The sequence below is a fragment of the Notothenia rossii genome (assembly GCF_949606895.1).
Source record: "Notothenia rossii genome assembly, chromosome: 1".
Lineage (NCBI taxonomy): Eukaryota > Metazoa > Chordata > Actinopteri > Perciformes > Nototheniidae > Notothenia > Notothenia rossii.
The window spans coordinates 62,509,122-62,531,247 of NC_136912.1; the positions used below are offsets into that span (position 1 = coordinate 62,509,122).

General features: G+C 41.3%; 1 protein-coding gene and 1 long non-coding RNA gene across 2 annotated transcripts in view; both read left to right on the top strand.

Annotated features, from left to right (window-relative positions):
* The window catches only part of naaladl2 (N-acetylated alpha-linked acidic dipeptidase like 2), a 1,042,014-nt gene that overhangs the window by 887,638 nt on the left and 132,250 nt on the right, over positions 1-22,126 (top strand). The window lies entirely within an intron of this gene.
* LOC307032946 lies at positions 1,423-3,691 on the top strand. The gene is made up of 2 exons (XR_013806389.1): positions 1,423-2,044; positions 2,750-3,691. It is a non-coding gene; the product is annotated as an uncharacterized lncRNA (long non-coding RNA).

The following is a 22,126-nucleotide window of genomic DNA, read 5'->3' on the forward strand; positions in this document are numbered from 1 at the left end:
TTATAATGTTATTGTTGTTACATCAGAAGATGTACATATTGGAATGATTTCTTAACTTACAGTAGGCTATTTTTTACAATGTGTGTTGGAAGGATTTATTCAATTACTATGAATATTGTCATTGTTGAAGGCTTTTAGAGAAGGATGAACTATAAGCCTGAATTACATAACATTTTATACCAAAAAACATAAAAGCCACAATAAATAACTCACAATTATTGTAGTTATTTTTACCTCCCGTATTGCTTTCAACCAACCAGCTTTTATGGTGTTGTTACGTCACTAGCTGTAAGCTTGTCACATACAGTCTATGGTCACTCAGAGTAACCTACAGTTAATTTAGCTGCTGGAGAAGAAAGATCAGGGGCTGAGGGGGGAGAGAGCTGCCGTTTCATTCACACTGTTTAAAAAACAGTAACAACGGACTATTTTTCTTAGCGGATGCATGTCAATTTAAATCAATACATACAACTATTTTTTAAATCAATAAAAACATTTTCTAAATCCATAAAAGCATTTAAATTAATATTGGGAGTCATGTCGTTACTTTGTTGAGAATGTGGCCTTGTAATAAGCGGGATAATTTGCAGCGACTTGTTCCTTATGGGGAAAATAACACCCGTCATGCAGACCAATATCCCTCCGCTGCGCGTTGGGATCCCGATCTGCCGACGAGGCTCCATTAAAATATAAATATTTTTTGTGAATTACTGAGTTTAGGCACGTTAATAACGTTTTAATGAAGTTGAATACAGTATATTCATATGTGTCAGTGATTTCATGTCAATTCGGTGAAAATAAACATAAGTGATCGTGGTGAAGATGATGATTAAATTAGGATTAAAAATCGAGAGCCGGGCTGCATTTCCTCCCGTTTTTTTTTTCGACTAAACAACATTATTTTGTTAAATAACAACATGGTGATGTTTTTTAAATGATTACATGTCTCTTATTTAGCACAGAGTATGATATCCGTGACATATGGATCTTAACAAAGTTCCGCTGTACATCCAGCATACTGTATCTGACTTTATTTCACATGAGCTCCAGTTTGGAACCCCACTGCACCCCCTGGTGGATCAATGATCCATTGCAGCTGGCTTCATGATAATTACATTTATCTATCACGGGGGCGGTCTCAAGTCAAGCTGGAGGTTTTCCCTTGAGCGAGGGCAGATCACGTACCAATCACGGCCCTCGCGTTTCAAACTGTCTGAAATGAATCGCTACATCTGTAGGTGCCAAGGTTCAATTTCACTCAACTTCCAATAGTCATTAGATTTAGTTGCATAATTTTTTGCTCAACATGCAAAGAAATAGCAGACAAACAACAGATCATTTTGCTTGTGACTCGTACATGTGAAATGTATATGTTTATAGAGAACCGCAGTGACGCGTCCTAAAACCCGGAAGTAAGTTAGCATTTTTAGCACTTCCGGTTCCTACGTCAAAAAGCAATGCATTTTTTCCATAGGGTTTTGGAAAATAGCTCGAAATAAGGTCTGTGGTTGACACACATTTAAGAGATGAATCACGTTTTGTTCTACGACATTAAATACATCAGCAGTGACCCCACTGGTGATTTTTGAAGAGTTTACGTGTCTGAAAAACGGTTGTTACAGAGTGGCTGAATAGGATTACAGAAATTGTCGAGGCCGTTGTACGTCATTACGTCGAACACGTAAACACTCCCGCTAAGTTTGTTTTCCCCTGTGTTCTGCTTGACAGCAAGTACCTGCCTATCTTTAGTATCTTTAGTATCTGTATATCTATATTTGACCATTATAATCTGTATTTTTGAATTTGTCGTTTTTAACAACGTAGTTTTACAAATTATAGAATAATTAATTACCAGTGTTTTCCAATTTCACTCGGCAGTTCGTTTTGTTAGCTAACGTTAACTAAAGCTAACGCTACTAGTTAGCTAAGCAATGGTTTGTTGCTTTGCTCCGGGTTGCAGCCACAGGTCTTCGCATGAAACATGTTCGTTCTATCGTTTCCCGGCCAATGTTTTCCAAAGGAGAGTCTGGATTCATGCCATGAGGTAAGCTGACGTTACATTTTTGTCCATGTCACAGTGAAATGTAAATGATGGGTAGCGACTGTATCGCCGTTTTAGAGATGGCGCTGCTGAAAAAAACGCAACATGAGTAAAGATAATGAATAAATCCTATTAAAACCTGTGTGGCTTATATGATAAGTCTAATTAGTACAAGCAGCATAACGTTTCACCATGTAACTAAAGATTGTAGTCAGGGAAATCAGTTTGACATATTGAACTAATAACAAATCACCTCTGGCTGGCAGAGAACTCTCTGCTCGCTTCTCTTGGACGTAAAATCACATGTACATTTTACATTTATATCCAATTTAATATTCCATCCCTCACATACTTTTGTATATATAATAACTTATATTTTGTTTTTCTTGTTATGCTGCTGCAACACAAACATTTCCCAAATTGGGATCAATACAGTAATATCTTATCTTAATTAATTAAGAAATATAACTATTATAATTAGTGTAGCAGCTGACACCTATTTTCAATATGGATTAATCTACCATTTATTTCTTTAGTTAAATTTTGATCTATAAAAATGTTAAAATAGTGAAAATGTTCACGAGACGTATCAAAGTGCAAGGTTATATCTTTAGATGTTTTGTTTGAGCCTATGTACTGTATGTCTTAATGCTCTTATATGTGACGGTGTGACTTCCATGAAACTAATATTTTATATCTTCCCAACAGACGAGCTGACAGGAAACCTAACACTCTAACAACCACAACATTGCAAAGGCGAGTAAATTTAAATTAAAAACGATTCACAATTTCTTAATGTATTCTTCTTTCTTCCAGTGAGGTGAAGCTGACCTTGCACTTGGTGCCACTAAAGATGTTCCTCACGCAGGCTGAATGTTTCTCCTTCCTTACTGACACAGAAGCCCTTGATTTGCAATGCTTCACTCATTGTGATTTCCCTGGCTCCGTAGGGACACTTTACCTCCAGCACAGCGGAAGACCCTATCAGACCATCTGGAGATGCCCCCAACAATCCTGATTGAGAGAGCCACAAACCTGAATGTTTGGGTTGGTTTTCTGACCAGTGGTAGCCACCTGAATTGCCCTCTGTTGCTCCTCAGACAATGCCATGTTTGCCACAATTGCCTGATGCCCAACAGATTTGATAATTTCAGGAAAAGTAAGTGTTTCCAAGCTGTAGTGTTCCTCTTCTGGCTCGGGGGAGAGAAGCCAAGAAATTCCTGAGAACCTGCCCCCGAGTCTGTCCCTCAGCCAGTCACGATCTTCGGAGGTGGGCTCTCTTGTCAGCGGGTTAAATGAGTTATTGGTTGGAGGAAATAGCTCCTCCACTGAATGTGTACGTTTAGCTGCCTTTGGCTTCTTCCACTGACAGGGGGTGTCAGTGCAGCTGAAATTGTGGATGGCAAAGATGGCTAATGCAGCCGCATCACTGCATTTCCATTATCCATGTGAGCATTCACATTTTGTGCAGAGAATTCCCTCTTCTCCTGTGGTGGTGGGATTGTTTTATTATTTAAAATATATTTACATTTATAATGCCTTCCCAATCATCCCTTTAATTGTTTATAGCCTATTGTATGTTTATTTCATGGATATTTCTGTGTTTTCTGGTGTGTAATATTTGTAATAAAGATTTCATGTGACACATAACATGGATTTGTTGATGGGAATTAATGTCACTAATGTGAATAAATTAACTCTAGGTTAACGGTACTCTTGCTATCACTACTCACCGACACTATAAACCTTGTCTCTCATGCTAGCCCTGACAACACCGGTAAGCACACCTTCATCTAGGCTGCACTGTTGTACGTGTCCTGACTTGTAGTGGTTCTCTCCTCTATCTACACTCTTCTTGTCATCTTTGTAAAACGATATCAGACTGGTAATTGACACAGCCATGACGTCTAGTTAAATTCAGTGTGGCTATACTTTATGTATACATAAAACAAAACAAAAAGGTCCCAGATAAACGTGGTATACGTTAAACAAAAAAAAAAGGGCCTAGATAACCGGGGTATACAGTTTAAAATGTTAATAATATATTTAAAGTGTTCAAAGTGCAGTTTCAGTGCAAGTCAGTTGAAACGATCTTAAGTTGGTGTGACGTTGAAGTCGTGCGACCCTGCTGCTGTACTAGCTTGTAGTTAGTTTATAGCATAACGTTAGCATTTTGCTTCTGGCGACTAGATTTATGATTCAAAAATTATAGAAGTAGGAGATTATCATTATCTGAACAAAACGTAATCCCTCTCTTAAATATGTGTCAACCACAGACCTTATTTTGAGCTATTTTCCAAAATCCTATGGAGAAGTTGCATTGGTTTTTGACGAAGGAACCGCAAGAAGTTTACTTCCGTGTTTTAGGATGCGCCACTGCGGTTCTCTATATCTATAATATACATATTTTTTGAACGGTTAACCTAAAATCTTATAACAGGAAAGTCAAAAAATAAAATATATATATATAATGCCATTAGGTGTAGTGGTGCCTACCAGAGGTGGGAGTAAGTCCTACATGTGCAAGTCATGAGCAAGTCTCAAGTCTTGACCTACAAGTATCAAGCAAGTCCCAAGTCACTGTGGTGAGAGTCAAGCAAGTCAAGTCAAGTCATTGCTCAGGTCAAGCAAGTCAAGTCAAGTCATACGAAGTTCTGATGAATAAGCCCAGTTTCCGCATTTAAATCAGTTAAAAGACAGTGGTTAGAAAATGGATTCAACCAACACTATGATCTTCATTACATACAGGGTGACTGTGGCTGCGAGGGTCGTCATTCAACCAGAAGGTTGTGGGTTCGATCCCAGCCCATGCAGTCAACATGTCGATGTATCCTTGGGCAAGGTACTTAACCCTGAGTTGCTCCCGATGGCATTGCCACATACACTGCTCTGTATGAATGGGTCAACGACATGTAGTGTGTAAAGCGCTTTGAGGGGTCTTAAAGACTGGATAAAGCGCTATACAAGTACAGTCCATTTACCATTTACACAGTTAATAATTTGAAATCTAATTTAGACCGATGACAATCATTTTAGATTAATATTAACCCTAGAACAGCAGACAATATAGCTAGGACTCAATCAAAAAGTCTGTTCAAAAAGGCAGAATTCCAGGTAAGAAAATCATACATGGCATTTGCAATGCACCTACATAGATATCATTTAACTTGTTCCTCTTCATAATTTCCTTATAAACTAAGTAGGACGATTTAAAACTCAGTTAATTGGGTTAATTTAGAAATTGCTTCAGTTTATCATCATAACAGATCAAAAAGTTCAGATTAATTTTACAATAAATCAAGGAATTATGCACTTCTACAAACAAAAACAACATAATTAAAACATTTTAAAAAACTACTAAAAGTAGATGAAAAACAAAAGTCAGTAACTTCTGATAATAACACAGGGGAAATAAACGAGGCATCTCTCTCTGTCTCTCTCTCTCTCTCTCTCTCTCTCTCTCAATTCAATTCAATTCAATTCAATTCAATGGGGCTTTATTGGCATGAAAGTTAAATTAAACAATGTTGCCAAAGCATCACAATACAAAATAATTAACAACATTAACAGACATTTCACATTTTTACATATTATTGATGATATATATATACAGTGATACAATTACATTTCAACACGTGTGTGTGTGTGTGTGTGTGTGTGTGTGTGTGTGTGTGTGTGTGTGTGTGTGTGTGTGTGTGTGTGTGTGTGTGTGTGTGTGTGTGTGTGTGTGTGTGTGTGTGTGTGTGTGTGTGTGTGAGTCTCATTCACTGTCCCTCAGGTTGTGGCATGTGTATACATATTGGGCAGCAAGGTGTGCCTTGTCTCCTTCTCCTAGGAGTACTCTCAGTCTTGAGAGGTCATCAACCTCCTTGAAACCTGGGATTACAGAGTTCAACTTGTTCCAATAAATGCTCCTTACTTCGTTGAATGTTTGGCACTTCAGGAGGAAGTGCATCTCTGTCTCAGTCTCACCTGTCGTACAGTGACCACATGTTCTGTTCTCTTTTGGTTGCCAGGATCTTTTGAGTCTTCCTGTTTCGATTGCCAGTTTGTGGTCACTGAGCCTGTACTTGGTTAGGATCTGTCTCTGCTTTCTATCTCTGACAGTAGAGAGATACTCTGCCAGCTCATACTCTCTGTTTAGAGCCAGGTAACATTCTAATCTACTTTGGCTTTTAGTTTCTTCTTCCCAATGTTGTAAATAGTTGTCTTTACATTGTGTTATAATGCGTTTGACTGTGATTGGTGTTTGGAGAGCAGTGTTGTTGTTCTCTCTCTCTCTCTTTTGTTTGTAGTGACGAATGAATTTGGATGTTGTGGTGGTCCAGTCACTAATCTTTATGCTGCAGACCCTGCATACCGCTGTTCTTTTCTTATTAGCGTCATCGACAACATAATCCTTTAATCCAAACTCGACTAATTTTTGGAGTAACGCTAGTCGCTGCCATGTTAACTGAGACTCCTGCCTTCTAGTGGGTTGCCAGGTTTGCACGCATGGCGCTATAATCACCCAATCACATTTCAAAAAAACTAAACGTAACCAAGTCAAAGTCAAGTCTTTTATCAATGTTAGTCAAGCAAGCCTCGAGTCCAAAAATATGCGACTCGAGTCGGACTCGAGTCAAGTCATGTGACTCGAGTCCCCACCTCTGGTGCCTACATACTAGGGGTGGGCGATACCACAAAATCTGGATTCGATCCGATACCAAGTATTTCAGGGCCGGTATCGCCGATACCGATACCGATACTTTTTTAAATGAAAAGCGTCTTAGGTACTTTCATATAGGGGAGAGCTGCATGACATGATTTTTGAGCTGAAATCATCATAAATAGACTAAATCTGAATTCATTTTCATGAATAAAGACAGGACAGTTGTTATAGACAAATAAACGTTTTACGTTTTATGAAAAATAACAATACAAAGTGGCCAGAGTAGCAAACTGTCTTCTTGCACACATCACAGTTCGCTAAGTTTGAATTGCCAGTTGTGAAATTGCTACACACAACGCTCCTCTTTCTCTCAGCCATCATGCGCGTGTGTGTGTTGCACTCGCGAGTCGCTGGCTGCTGCTGTCCTGTCCTGCTGGCTGCTGTCAGTCAGCTTCATAATCGGCGTACAGGCAGGGAGCGTGCTGCGCGTGCCCGAGCCTCCAGGAGAGGAGGACAACAGTGGAGAGAGAAGAAAAGAGCATAATACTTGTGTTTGTCTGCACATAGTTTTTTGAAGAAATTGACGAGTGGAGGAGACGGGGAAAAAAAGTAGAAAAGTATCGATCCTATTGGCTCTAGTATCGATATTTTGAAACGTAACGCAATATCGGAAGTATCGATATTTTGGGATCGATCCGCCCACCCCTACTACATACATGTAATGCTGCCATTTACAGTTACATGCGTCATCTCCATTAGAGTGTCCATTAGTAAAAGGTAAATCGACTGCGTTTGTTCTTTTCTAGTCTTAACGACCTCTCAACACACTTTACAACAAAAGTACGCAGCCGAAAAAGAGCCCCTCCTCCAACACACGAACGCGCACATGACCAATGGGGGCACGAGATAAGTTTGTGCACAGATGGAAGGCTGAGAGGCGGGTAGGCCATCCAGTTATTTTAGCCGGGCCTGCTCAGATGATTGGTCGTGCTTTTTACAGCGCCACGGCTTCCACAGATGACATTTTTGTATGTATTTATTGTCAAAGCATTTAATGTATTCATTGCTATCGGGATGTTAAGAGCATTCCATGGAATATAACAAAATGTTTCTGAAGCGAATTACCTACCCCGCCTTAAAGAAACCTCTGCACAAACTTGACAAACATGCGCATTGAAACATGCAACATTTTTACTTAAAGCGTTGCATTTAAAGAAAATCTGCAAATTAAGAAAGCTAGCTAACAAAGGTAACCTAGTCATTTCATATCTAACAAGACGCTAACAATTATGAAACGGTCTAACTCTAACAACAGCGACAGTTGGCCAACTTTATAATCCCTGACCGCCAACAATCGCTCTGGTCCCAGCTGTATGCATCACCTTTTAGTGTTCGCCCAGGTATCCGATGTGTTTTGAGCTTCTTGCTGTATTTTTTAGAGGCAGCAATTTGCTTCTCAGAGCTTTTAGTAACTGCGCAACAGAGAGGAGCTGAAGACTGTACAGAGGGAGCTGAGGTGGAAAATCAGAAAGGGGAAAAACAGCTGCAGCAGAGGAACATCAGCGAGTCTGGAGAGGCCTGAAGATCTCTACAAAGAGCCAGACTCCCAGGTCAGTGGGCAAACGACCTGAATATTTTCTTGAATAGATTTGATCAGTCAGGCGCCCCTCCCCCGACCCATTCCCCCCTGCTGTACCCCCCATTGTCCCCACTGCCCGGAAATGGCCCTGTCACCTCTACCACCCCTACTCGGTCCCCGACCATCGGCTCTCCGACACCTCTCACACCAGCCCCTGTTTCTTCTCCCCCCGCAAAACCCCCCCCATCCGCTGATGGCACCTTGTCCCTCACAACCAACCAGGTGAGGAGGGTGCTGCAGGCGAGGAAGACAGCGGGTCCAGATGGCATCAGCTCAAGGCTCCTCAAATCCTATGCGGACCAGCTGTGTGGGATTGTGGAGTTCCTCTTCAACCTGAGCCTGAAGCAAGGGAGGTTACCACAACAGCTACCGGCCGGTGGCGCTGACATCACAGCTGGTGAGGACCCTGGAGAGGCTAGTCCTTGGACACCTTCGGCCCCTTGTGAGACCATCGATGGAACAGCCTGACATCAGGGTGGATGACGCCGTCATCTACCTGATGCAGAGGTCCCTCTCCCACCTGGAGAAGGCTGGGGGCTCTGTGAGGATCATGTTCTTTGATTTCTCCAGTGCCTTCAACACCATCCAGCCCCCACTCCTGGGGGACAAGCTGCAGCTCTCGGGGGTGGATCACCAACTTTACTTCCTGTATCCTGGACTACCTCACCAACCGTCCACAGTACGTCAGGACCCGGGAGTGTCAATCAGACAAGAACATCAGTGTTTTCACGGAGAGATACCGCAGGCTCTTCCTTCCTGCAGCCGTCAGACTATATAACCACCACGGCCCCTAGTAGACCCCCACACACACAACAACACAGACTATAACAATACTTGTTGTTAAATACAAACTATGTGCAATATATAGGCCATAATAACTATGCAATATATACCTGACTGTTAAATCCTCAGAACTGTTACAGGATGTGTTTTTTTGTAACTTGTGTACCTTTTTTTATCATTTATTTGTATCTTTAATTTTTTTTTTTATGAATGCTTCCACTTAACATTAAGCTGTCTTTGGCTCTTTTCTGCAGTAACAATGTAAATGTCCCCTCTGTGGGACTAATAAAGGGATTCTGATTCTGTGCAAGTTTCGTCATGTTGGCGAATGTTTTCTAGATCCGTTGTAGCGCATTTGCAGCTGTCGGCCACCATAAAATTGGAGGAAAAATTATAATATCTCTGCCAGTCATTCAGCTAGTGAGTGAACCAGAGAAGAAGTGCATCAGTCAGTCAGTCAGTCAGTCAGTCAGTCAGTCAGCCAACCAGCCACACACTCAGTCCTAACTGCCCAGTTTACAACAGACTGCTATAAAACACGAGCGGCTGACAGCCACACTCACTTGTGTCTGACACTCCGGAGTTGCTATGACGTTACTACAGCATCAGCCTTCATTGCCGCGGTGACAAGCTCCTTTATCACCTGTTAACAGGAGGCAGAAGGTGTGCGTGTGCACGTTTGCGCACTCTTGAGAAGGCAGTGAAGCAAGTACAAGCCGTTGGTTAGGTGTGTGTGAGCGTGTCTATAGGTGGTTGTGTGTGTGTGAGCGTGTAGGACAGAGACAGGCATGAGTGTGTATGAGAGCTGACAGCGGCGTCCAGGTTGACAGGCTTTGTAATGGAGGAGAAGGTAATTTGTTAGACGGATCCTCCTCTGCGAACGCCTGTGAGGCTCCCTCCGTTCATCGTTCTCTCCTTTCATAGCATCTTCTGTAAATCTTTCTCAACCACTCTTTCTTTCCCACTTACCCTCCATCTCTCGCCATCCTTCTTGTCTAACGCTCCTCCTCCATCCCTCTCGTCCTCCTCCCTTGCCCAGCTCGGGCCTCATCCATCAGGCCTAATGATGAAGCTGCTGCCCTGCGCATCTGAGGCCCTTGCTTCATATTTCCTAGAGCTGAAATCCAGCCTTAGCGGAGCGGGAGTACGCTTCAAATGTCGAGCAAACTGAGGCTTATCTTTCATAGTCTGATTAGGGGTCAAAAACGCTCTTTGTCAACCATTGGAATGAGATTGATTGTGTGGTTTCTTGATTACAGGATCAAGAAGGGAATATGTTTTTATTAAACAATTATCGTAGGATTTGTTCTTCTGAACACATCAGTATCGATGTTTGTGTTTTGTAGTTGCAGATACCAACAATTCTGTGTGAAATAAAAAACAGTACAACAGCAATTGAAGAAGCCTTAATGGGGAAGGCCAAACCTATATTTATGTCTCCAGACACTGTAAAGAAAAGATATTATGCTTATTTTCAGGTTCATATTTGTATTTAGTGTCTCAACTGTGACATGTCTCCATGCTTTAAAGGTCTCATGTCATACTTTTCAGGTTATTAACCGTCCCCTTGTGTGTTATGAAGGTTTTTATGCATGTAAACGGTCTGCAAAGTCACAAACCCTCAAAGTACACCCTGTAGCGAGTACAACTCTAACACAGAAAAGAACTGTCTATGCTGCCCCAGAACCCCTCGTTGGAGATTTATCTTTTTCCATTGTTTTCTTCCTGGGTACAGTGACGTGCCCCTACCCAAATGGACCCATCCGTGGAGCTCCTCACACACACATCCTCTCTTAGCGGCGAAACTGTGAACTGTGCTGGTGGGGGGGGAGGGTAGTGCTGCAGTGGTCATACAATGTTTCTTTACAGTTAGCATTCCAAACAGGGATGTCAGAGAAAAAACTTGTTTAATTACCTTTTTAAACAATAATGCTCTCTATTCTTAAAATCAAGCTAACTAGCAACACCCTGCAATAGAAGAACAGTGTTGCGTCTGTATTCAAATCTCTTTGCATGAAACATGCCGATTTCCTGGGATATGTAGCTCCAGCCAGTCTTTTAGCATGGGGTAAGCACACTTTTCTCTAACAATATCAACCGATCTCACATAGAGTTTATGGAATAGTTTTCTTGTGAATAGCATCGGGCTCCAGAGTTCTGGCACCTCACCAAGGACGTTTCCAAGTGTTATCAATACTATGCCTTTCTGCTTCATAACTCTTGTGGACTGCATTCCAAAACACACAGGAAAGGAGTTCAGTGAAGTATGATGCCAAACAGATGTTTGTGTCTGTCTTGGATCCAAGTGGATTGATAGCCTCACAGTTCATCATCGTACGAGACTAGTGGAAGTGCCAAGCTCTTAGAGCGATTGTCTTTTGACCTCCATGCCTGAATTGTTGCAGTCCATCATCCAGCTTATAGTTTTGGTATTCAAATATCTGTGGAAGAGTATCAGGAAATATAAGAATTAATGACAGTAGAGAGGTATGTGTTCCACAGCCCACAGTGTCTTTCTATTGCACATGCGAAAGAAGAGTCCTTGAAGTGACAGCTTCACTGCACCCAAGTCTCTAAAAAACTGCATCTCATTGGAGGTTTCTTTTATTTCTAAAGCAATTTTCTTCCAACTTCTTTTGAAAAGTCACTCACATCAAGTTTGCAGGCTTATAAATGTAAGATAAAAGTTGAGTATAATGTGCACATATAACAAAAATCCATCCATTTCTCTGCTTTTCTTTAAAAACAAAGGTGTTTATGTCATTGGAGGAAGCCCAGATTACAAATTAAATAGCTTTTGTGTCAACAAAAGACATAACTATTCAGAACAACATAGATAATGCAATATTTAAAGGTGACCTATCATGCAAAATGCACTTTTGTACGTCTTTTATACATGAATATGTGTCCCCGGTGTTCCAGGGAACTCACCAAGTGTCAGAAAACACAACCCTCTCTATTTTCCTCCATACCCAAATCTCTTAAAAAGGGGCTGCAACGGATCTGATCACTTCTATGACGTGACAGAAGTGGCGCTACGGCTATTGGGCCAATCCACCAATCAGGAGGAGACAGCCACGGACATTGCCTTTCGAAAGCGCTGGAAACGCTGTAGTACATATGCCAGGCCTGTAGATGGTGCTGTTCTCACAGAATCAGCCCATGTAAAGACAGTGTTAAATTGAGCGAAATGAGGAATGGCTAAAATGCATGATCTGTTTGGTATTTAAAAAAATAAAAAGTATAAATATGCCTTATATAGGTATGGTCCTACACTATATTATTCAAATATAGCATGATAGGTCCACTTTAAATGTAATAATGTAAAATGTAATAAAAAAGCGAGATGCAGTCACATTGATTTATTTGTATGGTCATATGATAAAATAACTATTTACATTATGTGTTGATATAATAAGGGTGTGCAATAATTATTGAACAAATTCCTTGTTAAGTCATGCAAGGTGTTCAAAAATTAAAGAGAAATTGTTGCTCATCCATAGCAGAATACAATTATGTGCAGAATAAAATCTTCTGCAGACGATACAGGCCGACAGCTGCCAGAGGGGGCAATACTGGAAGCATGTGTAACCTGATCAGAATGAAACATGTCCACAAGTATCTCAAATTATTGATTTGACAGAATGTATGTACTTATGTTGGACATGTCGCTGGCTCTTTCTATTTTCATCATCCACATTTCATTAGCATGCTCCAAAGCTCACATTTAGCATGGCGCAGTGGACTAGTGCATTGGTTTTCGGATCAGGGTAGCACAGGTTCAAACCCCACTGAAGTAAGCAACTATTAACATGAAACTAAGATAAAAACAAGTATGATTAAAGAATGGTGAATGACACATTGTCTTCTTTGCTGATTCTTAAGAATTATAATTTGGAGTCTTAATTTCTCCTTCTCCATGTTTTGCGGTCTCCACCTCAACATGAACGATCTCTTTCTCCACCAGTTCCCGCTGTAGCTCTGTAAAATCCCTCTTTCTTTTTCGGGGTGTGCGCGTCATTTCGGATTCCTCTTGAGTCATCGCTGACGCTGTGGGTGTGTGACTTCCCTCTTCTCTGCGGTCCTCTGAGTCTGTAAAATTGCAAGTTACTGTCAGTTACTTTCAACCCTGTGATCTGCCATTGTTGTTGTTGTTGTTGGCTAAACGCATCAGCAATGACGCGAGTGACGTGGGGGTGAGCAGGAGAGATGGGGAGAAGCGGGGCTATGGCATCATCGTTATCAGGAAATGATCATATAGGGCTTAAACACGGAGCCGTTTGGCCCCCCAGAGCGTTTCGTCCGCAGGTCTACCCACCTTGGGCAACACACTCTCACTCCATAAACGTCCAGGAGCGACGCTTGGTCAGGGTCCCCGAGGCGTGCAGTTAGGATGCTCCTAGGCTCCTTCAGCTTCATAAAGGGACGCAAATAGCTTTCAACTGATTGCAATGTATTCCCATCTGCGGTGGGATTTGACGCTCATGAAAGCACGGCTAGCTCGGAGCTAACAGAGATTAGAAGCTGTTTCAACAATAAGGAGAGGTAGAGTCCTCTCCTGTGGGAATGAGAGAGATAACGTCAGGGAGGTAAAGGACTCTGAGTGATTAGATTGTAAACTTTAGTCTAAGTTATCTCAGTGGGTCTCAAATGGTTTGGTCATCTAACAAATATTTCCATCTATGTAATATTAGTTGTATATAAAATAAATTAAGAAATCCTTCCAATGTGTACTATAGGTCATTACAAAAATAAGGAACACAGTTTGAAAGGGGAATGATTAGTCAAATATGCATAAAGAAAAAGAAAGAATGCAGACAAGGTAAGATAAAGATGGAGAAAGGAGTATATCAATTATTTGTTATTGGTTGTGAGCATATTCTAATGTTTTTTTAATTATTGAAATATATACAGTTCTGTTTCATATGAGTGTTGGGAGCTTTATCCATAAATCTCTTAATGTTGCCCTCGAAGTGCACAAGATTGATGCATTAAACTTCAATTTCAAGAAACAAATCTTCCCGGGGTGCATGCCCCCGGACCCCCCTAGATGTGAGGGCTTCAAAAATAAAACAGACTCACATTGATAGGATACTAGATAAGTGTGCACACTCATTATATACACTACAAATTTTTCTTGGATTTGTTAACACTATAGTCCCTAATATATTTGTAGAAAGGCAGGAAATGGAATTAAATTGAGAACATTTTTCATTGCGGAGGACCCCCTGTTTTGTGTCCCCCCCACTTCTCAAACCAAAGTTACACCCTTGTATATATATATATATATTTATAAAACGGACAAGTCAAATCAAGCAATCTGATTGGTTCTTAGCCGTGATATACTGAACGTATACCACGGGTAGAATTGTAAGTTACTTTTCACAACAAGTCAGTATCCCTCCGCGTCTGAGAAAAACAGTATACCGTTGGGCTGAAAAGCAAACTGCCTGCAGTTTGCTTTTCATACTGGAACAAGAAAGCAGCGGAGAAGTAATGGGGCAGAAGCCCTCCTTTTTGACGCAGCGGTCCAGACATAGACATCAAACGGCAAAACGTATTCAGTGTGCAGTTCCTTTGGCATTAGGGCAGGGATATCTAGATACTTTTGAAGGTTTAACATAATGAATTGTGCTACTTTTAAAGCGAGCAACGATGTTTTCAAATCTGTAATCAAAGAGGTCCGCAAAAACGCTATCGACCAATCAGATTGCTTGATTTGACTTGTCAGTTTTATAAATATATTTAAATTTCTTCCGTTACGAAACAAACTTACAAAGCATAAGATGGCAACATTTAAGATTAACTTCGACCTCCGGGGGGGTCTTACTATAGTATGGAGGAGTGGATTGAGCAGCGCCTATCTCCAGAAAAAAAAAGCACCTAAACTACGACATGCAAGAGCATGGTAGACCAACTGGAAAAGTAGCACCATTCAAAAACTTTCTGATGCAGGTCTTGAAACAAAGCAGAGAAATTATGACCGTTAGTGGCCACAGGTGCGAAAGCTCTCTCCAGAACTACTGGAAGCCCAATCTCGGGGACAGGAGAAAGTGGAGCAATATTCTCGCCACGCCAAGCAACAGCCTCGAACAACCTCGAACAACCTCAACCTATACAAGTGACCACGTAAGCCATGCTACTGATGCTGGACAGTTTTTCAGTGGATGCACAATAAACAGCAACATACACATTAATGTAAATAAACAGCAAAATAATGGATCAACGCTCTCTGTCTAATATGTCGTGAGCTATTGCTTAAATATATAGTGCAATAAGCTTCTTAGTGCAATAAGAAGCTACAGGGACGTTATTCTAACGTCGGTAATATTAACTTTATTCAATACAACATTTACGGTACAAGATTTAATCATATACAGCCCATGTAGTATGATAATGAATTACAGCAAACATGTGCAACATATCCATTATTACAGCTCCGTGGGATGGCAGTAAGATGATATGGGTCCGTTGTTATTGTGCATCCATGGGCAAAGAGAAACGCAACTCACATTGGTTTCTCAAACAGCATCTCTGTAAACTACGTGTATTCACTGAATTTCACTCTCTGCCTTTAACGGCTCGTTGTAGCTCCAATAGCTCCAGCCCCCACCCTCCCTGTGAGCACAGTGTGCTCTGATTGGTCGGGACACGTAATATGAACGTGCCGGGTGGCGCGGTCCCGTGGGTTAGATGCGCGTTCAAAATGCAGAGGGAAATAACTCTCAGAATAACGTTATTAACACATTATTACAACTTGAGGAACGAATGTTTTTAATAAGGGCTACTGTATACAAGTGTTCATACTGGGTAGTTTATTTAGTTAAAAAAAAAGTATCCAACGATTTACAGACCACTCTTTCCCCATGTAAGTCAATGGGAAAAAGTGTTTCCGGGCCTGGCAACCAAACAGAAGTGTAGTACCGCCATTTGGCCACCAGGAATATTTTCATCTGAGTCCGGCGCACTTCCTGGGGGCTTGGCCCATGCGCACTGCCACTCCAACATCCAATCTCCGAGCTTGAAGATTAATCATGGGGTTTGTCGCAAAGCGGACAGGCATCGTCACAACAATAGCTGGGGATTGTGGGTAGTGTAGTCTCTTTGGAGCTCCACATTTCAGAGAAAACAAGTTGTTTCTCAGAGTTGAAGGGGAAAAACACAAAAGCATTGTACACAATTTAAACCTATCAATGTCGTTTAATTAACAAAGGTAATCTGGTGTTTTTGAGTTGATGAGTAGTGGAGATATGCGGTGCTTCCATGAGCGTCAAATACCGCCGCCGATGGGAATACATTGCAATCAGTTGAAAGCTCTTTGCGTCCATTTATGAAGTTGAAGGAGCCTCGGCGCGTCCCAACTGCACGCCACGGTCACCCTGGCCAAGCGTCGCTCTTGGACGCATAGGGAGTGAGAGTGTGTTGCCTTCGGAACCGTTATCACAGGGCTGTCGGATCGGGCTCCGAATCTGCGGTTCCGTTACGGCCTCGTGTGGACGAACCGTCCATACGATAGAGAACTGTAGCGGATACAACCCGTTTCGTCTCTGTGTAAACGTGGCCTAAATAACATAGCCCGTCTGTAGGGACTCTTCTGGAGTCCCTACTTAACCGATAACTGAGCGGTTAGCGGTTAAAAACCCCGAAAATACCAAGTACTGTTGAGGTGCAAGACACTAGATCGCCACTGCTCCTAAAACCATGAGTTTTATGAGGATTTTGAGGGGCGGGAGCAGGGTTAGCCTCGTACATATCACACCAACAAGTACTTGTAGCTGGAGAGGCATCCTTGGGCAAGGCATTGAACCGAGAACTGCTGTTAACTCTCTGAACCTCTCCATAGATCCTCTCTTCTTAGACATATGCATGTTACTGTGCAAGTTTGTATCGAGACATATTGTGCAGTGTAAGAAAACGTTTTTAGAGAGTACTTGTCCTTGGACAAGTGAGTTTGGCAATTTACTTGTCCGAATACATTTTTCACTTGTCCAGAAAAATCGATCGGCATCGTATTTTACATTTTTCCACAGTTTTTAAGGTAAGATTTTACTGCATCCCACATAGGGATGGGTATCGTTTGGATTTGAACGATTCCGGTTATGCTTTTCGGTTCCGATTCTTTTCGGTTCTCGATTCTGGTTCGTTGAGAGGGTACAAATAAGTCCCATGACAAACTGGAAGAAAAATATATTTATGAAAGCATTAATTAACTTCATACTGTTTAATTTTGTTACGGTTATTGAATACAATTATATAAAAATAATTGTTTAGTTAATTCTAAGTTGTGCAGTTTGAGAATGTACAATTGGCCCAGTCTCCTCTGATGTAAAACTGCAACCTGCCTGTGAGACAGAGTCCATGTGTCCAACACATGTCCTGCAATAAACATGCTGCAGCTGCCCAGCTGCTCACTGTTTGTAAGAGTAAATAAATAGTATTTTCATTTTAATAATGTACTTTATATACCCTGCTTCATAAACAATACTGACATTCCTGTGCTCCTCCGAGCCTGGGGGTCCGGGGCTATGAGGACAGCGCGAGGACACAGAGAGGGAGGCTGATTTAATTCATAAAGGAAATGGCGGTCAATATTAACAATATAGGAGCTAAAACGCTTAATAACCTTCATTACGTCACTATGATTCTGTGAAAGTTTGATTGAGGTAGCATGAACCTATATACAAATGTTATGAACAAATAACAGTTGTATCCATAGGCGTTTTTTCCTAATTTCTCAAGTTCTGTCAACAGTGACACAGTAGGCACAACAAAACATTTAAAAGCTTAAATAATGTACATGGGATTTCATTCTGATAAGGCAAAAGTGTTATTATAAATATAATACAAACATATATATATACACATTATGTACAAAAATCAGTTTTTTCTGTGCCACGCTTCAAAGCAGTTTCTGTCAACTACGGCACAGAGGGCAACATCACAGGCTCCTCCTCCTCCTCCATGTCAAAAAACAAGCTCATAGCTTGATTCACGTTCAGAGTTCTCTTCATCATAGTTGAATCTTCAAAACTCTAAATCTATCTAACTATTACTGATGGGTCGTTCGCGAACGATTCGTTCTTTTTGAACGAATCTTTGAAGTGAACAAGATGAACTGATTCCTCCCACAAAACGATTTGTTTGTTTGAGTCGTCGCCTTCCGCCAAAAGCTAAAGAGAAGCAGTTCGCGAACGACGAACTTAAAGAACTGGCGGAAACATTTCAGAACTGTTTCCTACAGTTCTTTTATGTTATATCCCTTTCTTTCAAGAGGAGGGTCCCGTTAGGGCCCCTCCGAAATACTGGATGTTCCATCTACACAGAGTTGGACTCAGTTAGACAACTACCACAAATACAATGAAGTACTTTACTGTTGGACTCAGTACTAGTTGGACTTCTACCACAAGTAGGCTACTATGAAGTTATTTTACTGCATACTTTTTCAGTTATTCTCTGTCAAACTCCTGTGGCAGAAAATCATTTTATCTCTCATCAAATATGGCAGAAAACATGCAATTTGACAGAGGATTAAAACTGTAATCAGAGCCCTCTCATCTGAGCTCTGTTACACACACACACACACAGGAGCGGGACATTTTCCTTCCCCTGTCGGCCCTAAAAGCTTCAGAGGACGGATACCTGAACCCTTGTGTCCAGCTAGCTTAGCCGCTAGCTTAGCGATAAATACACACAGCGTTGTATTCTCCTCCCCCTGTCGGCCCTAAAAGCTTCAGAGGGCGGATACCTGAGCTCCATAGCGTCCTGTTAAGGTGAAACACACACACACAGCGTTAGCGGGACATTCTCTTCCCCCTGTCGGCCCTAAAAGCTTCAGAGGGCGGATAGCTGGGATCCGTAGCGTCCCACTAGCTTAGCCGCTAGCTAAAGGTAAACATAGATGGGTACATAGAATATGAATAAATTGTCACCGATGTAGAGGATACATTTTTTTATTCACTTTGAACTTGGCCAAATGGAGTTTAATGCTTTGGGATTTAAGTTAGGCCACATAGTACGTGCATGGGTTTGAAAGTATAACGTGCTAGCCTGCTGTGATACATCGTATAGTCAGGCACAAATGTATGAGATTTAACAATGGCTAATTATATTTCTTAAATGATATATAGCCTATTCCCAAAGCATAATTCATGGGGCAACAAGGTGAGGTGTAAAATGTGTTTTAATATCATACATTTTACGCCAGCAAACTTCATGTACGGACTTCGGCAGTAGTGAAGACTCACTGAACGAATTAAGTACAAAGACGAATCGTTCGCGAACGTGCAAATCACCAGAAGTCGTGTGCGAACCGGTGAACGAATCAGTGAACAAATCTTTAAAGTGAACTGAATCAAAAGATTTGTGTCCCCGAAGGGGGGATTCGGCATATAGTTTCAAGCCAGTACTTTCGACGGAAATACACATATACATCCTGTTGAGCAGGATCTACAGTTTCCAGTATTTTCCGTTTCGTAAAATGATCAAATACATCGAAGATATTCAAATATATGTTTCCATTTTTCAAACTTTTGAAATGTATTAACTTTATATCATCGTATCTCCGTGTTTACTGGGTCTTTTTGCATGAAACAAAGACTGGGATATAGTTTCAAGACAGTCATTTCGACAGAAACACACGGCAATGTTGTCCGGACTGTTGTTTTTATGGGGCACCGGCTTGAACAGGTCATGTGATCTGATCACGGCAGCGTGACGGTCGACTCCAAAGGGAAAAGCGGCGAGATGCATTTCCTTAGGAATCGACAAGCAAAACCACAACAATGGCGGACACGGACAATTTACGAATTAGTTCTGCCTTTTGTAAGCTGAATTTATCAATAATTTGTCAATAAATAAGGGCGAAAAACGTCACTTGTCCATCGGACAAGTCAATTTAAAGATCTACTTGTCCAATATTGTAAATAACACATCCCGGACGGTGGGACGTGTGCTTTTTCGTATACTGAATTGTGTTAAGGTACTGTGCATGTGTCTACCTGTGAAAAACTGAAGCAGCTTAGTTAACACTAGAACCGCCAACGGGTAAATTTTACCTGCAGCTGTTTTTTTATTGTATGTAACTTTTTTTCCATAACATATTAAAGTCTCCCAGTCCGTGACTTTAAAGTGTGTTATATAGCACCCTCTGTTGTTAAAAATTGTCAATAGGAAGTCAGATTGAAAAAATCGCCAAATAAATTGCCATTTATACCCATATCCGCCAGCGGGTAATATTTACCTCATAGAAAATACAGCGTAAACATGACGTGTTGCTACACCAACGCCTTTTGTCTACTGCGGTTCCTTATAGATAGAGAGATGGATAGAGAGAGATAGATAGATATATTGATAGATAGAGAAAGAGAGAGATAGATATATAGTTATAGATAGTGTAACATCTTGGAGAATACAAGATCTTGGATGACTGAGCTCACGTTGAGGACGTAATGCATGTGTGCAGGTTACGTGCCAGTTGAATAAAGATGGACACTCGGAATGAGAGAAGTAGTCCGCGTCGTCTGTTTAAGTAGATAATTATATTTCCATAGAACAGAACATTACAGATGGATCGATAGATAGTTATAGATAGATTGAGAGAGATTGAGAGATTTGTACCTAAACAAAACACAAGTCTAACACCAAGCGTTTAAATCAGCACTTGAAGCGATATTTTATACTTCATGCTATCTGCACAAACTATGTCATATGAAAAGCTGAGAGTCCACAGATTCTATTGGTATAAATGTCATCCCTCTGCGAACAAAACTCACTGTTCTGTATGATAAATAAAATAACATTGTACCTTGCAAATCAATAGCGGGTACATTTTACCCGTTGGCGGCTTTAGGTATACAGCGACCTCTGGCGGTTCTAGTGTTAAGAAGAAGCCACATATGAATCCCCCATCATTCATATGTGGCTTCTTTTTCTTAAGTAAGTTGCTCCTCTTCCCTGCAGCTTTTACCTGCAGCATGCATCTCTTTACTGCTAGTGCACCTACAGTATGATGGCACAATATTGCAAAGTGAAGTGTTGCGGTGCACAGGGTGTGGACATCATGCAGAAACTGTCACACTTTCGCTGACTTAGTCTTCCCCTGGATTCTTTGATAGCTCCACCAAGTCCTCCCTCCATTTTGCTCCTGTTCATTATTTTACAGAGTGGAGCTGCTTTGATGCCAGAAGATGTCTTTCTTTCCCTGTCTTTTTTGCATGAATACTCTAGTGAGCCCCGTCTTGACTTACTCCCACTCTTCTATCTCTCTCTATTAGTCACTCACGCAATCTGCCCTGCAGTTGTGTTACAAGTCCCACTAAAGCCAATTAACGGAGCCAGAAACAAATTCATAATTTGGCAAAGATGGCTCTTAAATTGAAATTTTTAAAAGATGTATGTGCTTCGAAACCCTGCTGATGAGTTCACACTTTTCTGCTGCTCCTCAGAGGGATGGAGAGGAGTGTAAGCCCACTCATGCCCGAGAAGATGTGCACTGATATCAGCGTGCATGCACATAGACACATTGGGGGTTCATTCAGGCACACAAAACATGGCTGAAATGTGGCTGTGTGCACTTTTTAACACCACACACTCTCTCGCATGCTGTAGGCTGAGCTGGCAGGTATAGTGCTGTAACTTTTAAACCCCATGTCTGATGAATTATTAAACCGAAATATAATGCAACTCTACTCCATTGGTGTGAAAGAACACCACATAGCAAAAGAGCCCAAGGCTTCTTTACTGGGATAAGCGTACTTCTACTTATTTTTATGTTATTACCCTCTTGTTTTTTATATCTCTTTTTGCTTTCCCTTCTAACTCTGCTGTCAGTTTCTTCTCTCTTGTTGGAATAGTAACTTCCCTATCTTCTCCAACACACAACAAGATGCAGATGATAAACAAATGGATTGGCATCACCTTTTAATCAATAGAGAGAGGAAACGGGGTCGCTTCTGGGGTGCTGTTGATGGAGAGAAGTTAGATGTTTGAGGGAAAACGCCTCAGAGACCGGAAT